Source organism: Pongo pygmaeus, chromosome 21 (assembly GCF_028885625.2).
Source record: "Pongo pygmaeus isolate AG05252 chromosome 21, NHGRI_mPonPyg2-v2.0_pri, whole genome shotgun sequence".
Classification (NCBI taxonomy): domain Eukaryota; kingdom Metazoa; phylum Chordata; class Mammalia; order Primates; family Hominidae; genus Pongo; species Pongo pygmaeus.
The window spans coordinates 6,435,537-6,438,640 of NC_072394.2; the positions used below are offsets into that span (position 1 = coordinate 6,435,537).

The window sequence follows — 3,104 nt, forward strand, 5'->3', positions numbered from 1 at the left end:
GGAGTAGAATTGTTATGTCGTATAATAAGTCTATGCTTGAGTTTTGAGGAAATGCCAAACTGTTTTTCTCAACCTGGATAATCTCAATTGGCCAATTTTCATGTTCACTGATTCTTCTGCCAGGTCAAATTTGCTGTTGAGCCTCTCCAGTCAATATTTCATTTCAATTATTGAACTTCCCCACTCAAGAATTTTTTGAATTCTTTCTATAATCCTATCTCTATTTAATGAAACATGGCATGAACCTGGAAGGTGGAGGTTGCAGTGAGCTGAGATCGTACCATTGCACTCCAGCCTGGGTGACAGAGCGAGACTCTGCCTCAAAAAAATAAATAAATAAATAAATGAATAAAAGAAAAAAGAAAAGAAGAAAATAAACGAGGTCTTTTCCAGATTTTCCCTCCATGTGAGCAAATGAGTTCACCTACATGCAAGGATCTGGGAGAAGAGTGTGTGAGTCATGTGATGCTGAGGGTATGGTCCAGAGGAAGCTGGTGCAGTGGTGCAGCAAGTGCAGATCTGACAAGGTTAAAGCTCCAGGAAAATGAACAGTAAGGTACAAAGAGATGGAAAAATCTTGGATTTCATTGGCAATGCTTGGTGAGAAGACAGGCTGCCATAGGAGGACGTTGCATTTCCACTGAATGAGCTTCCTAAACCGGAACAAGACAATGCTGGCACACAGAATCTGCAAAGAACAAGAAATGAAGTGGACAGACTTAACCTTACAGCACCTCCATGAGAACATTCCTCTCACTGGAAACTGACACTTGGCTCCTTTCTCATGCACAGATTTTTAAAAAAATATATAGATACAAAATGTTCTATTTCCATCTCCTAATTTAAATCTTTGAGTAATAAATCAACACTAAAAAATGTATACTTATTTAATTTGTGGCCACTACGAGCAACATGAAAATATTTACAGAATGAAAAGCTGAGATTTCTCAGGAATGCAGAATATTTGGCTCTATAAATCTAAAACTCTTCACTGAGTAGCTTGTAATTGGATACGATTGGTTAAACATTTGCCTTTAACTCTGATTTTGCTTTACTGTCAAAATTTATCTCCTCCCAAGTACTTATATGTGTCCTGTGACACAAATGATTGAAGGTATGAGATGGAAAGGCAAAAAAAAGAGGAAGCCAGAGCTGGGCATGGTGGCTTACGCCTATAATCCCAGCACTTTGGGAGGCCAAGGAGGGTGGATCACCTGAGGTCAAGAGTTCGAGACCAGCCTGGCCAATATGACAAAACCCTGTCTCTAATAAAAATACAAAAAAATTAGCCAGGCATGGTGGGGGTGGGGGGAGGTGCCTGTAATCCCAGCTACTTGGGAGGCTAAGGCATGAGAATTGCTTGAACCCGGGAGGTGGAAGTTGCAGTGAACAGAGATCACGCCACTGCACTCCAGCCTGGGTGACAGAGCAAGACTCTGTCAAAAAAAAAAAAAAAAAAAAAAAAAGAGGAAGCCAGAAGCCAGACATAGGAGTGTTAGAGTGTTATGAACATTTCATAGTATAGAACTTGCCCATGGGCCAAGTAGTCTGGCTCCAAAGCCTGTGTCCCTAATCATTACAGTATGCTGCATCTTAAATGCCATCTCATTTAAATTTGGTACTTCTCAGGCTTGAACCTGCAGCAGAACCACCAGGAGGGCTTATTAAAAAACATAAGCCCTCAGCAAAAAGCATTCTGAGTGGGTTTAGCCTATAGATGTTATGGATATGTAGATATCCCATTCACTGATTACTGGCATTCCTAGGATTCTTCGTGGTATTTTCAAACTTGGGATAAATCTGTGAATTAAAAAATTATCTGACAGTTACCCCTGTTCTCCCTACAATGTCCATTGGTGCTGCTGGAAAGCATGTCTGGCTAGGTAGACTGCTAGTTTTATCCATTAATGGCACTTCTTATTTTCTCAAAGCCCTTTCAGATAAAAACAAACCACCATGCAATCAGTATTTACTTATATATTTGTATAAGAACCTGTATTTTGCAAAACACATCTGTGTATATTTATTTCCTAAAATTACTTGCCTCTGTTAATCAGTGTCTTTCATGTTCTCTATCCAGATTGTAAACTCTGGGAAGAAGCCATGGCTTATATTTCTGTATCCTTTATTTAAAAACTAAAAACACTGAATAATTGAAATCTCTTCTCCAAACAAACAAACTCTGAACTGTAATTTGTGCTGCAGAGCTCCTCGTGTGACCAAGCTAAGGCTGGCACTTGCCCTGAAAGCACAGTCTTGCTTGGCCTCTCCTCCTTCCGTGTCCTGCTTGCTCCACAACCTTACTGACTTCTGGGAGCAATGCTCTGATAATTACTTGCCCATGTAGCCTCACCTTAGGGCCCGCTTCTAGAGAACTAAACCTCAGACAGTCTCTCTTGAGTGACAGTCTCTCATAAGTGCCCACCTTTCCATTCCCAAAGCTACTATCTTGGTTCACTCCTTATGGCATAAGCAATTCTCCTAGTCATTGTGCCCCTTCCATCTAGTGTACTGTCAGACAACCTCCTAATGCATGTCTCTGATCACACCACTTCTCCAATCAAAATCCAGCAATGGTTCCTCATTTGCTGTGGAATTTAGGAAAGACTCCTTGGCCTGGAATTTAAAGGCTTCCATACCGTAACTCCAAGCTACCAATTTTTTTTTTTTTTTTTTTTTTTTTTTTGAGACAGAGTCTTGCTGTGTCACCAGACTGGAGTGCAGTGGCACGATCTCGGCTCACTGCAACCTCCGCCTCCTGTGTTCAAGCAATTCTCCTGCCTCAGCTTCCCGAGTAGCTGGGACTACAGGTATACGCCACCACGCCAAGCTAGCTTTTGTATTTTTAGTAGAGACAGGGTTTCACCATGTTGGCCAGGATGGTCTTGATCTCTTGACCTCGTCATCCACATGCCTCAGCTTTCCAAAGTGCTGGGATTACAGGCGTAAGCCACTGCGCCCAGCCCAAGCTACCAATGTTTAATCATTGCTCATAAGTTCGTAGTATCACATGGAACTCAACTCTAACAAACTCCCACCCTACCTTCCCTGTTCCTCTGCTCAACACTGTTTCTTTTATCTGGAATGTCCTCCCACTTCATTTA

General features: G+C 41.6%; 1 pseudogene; it reads left to right on the forward strand.

Moving 5' to 3' along the window:
* The first annotated feature begins 544 nt into the window (after positions 1–544).
* Positions 545–767, forward strand: LOC129022026 (anaphase-promoting complex subunit 13-like; annotated as a pseudogene).
* The last annotated feature ends 2,337 nt before the right edge of the window (positions 768–3,104 follow it).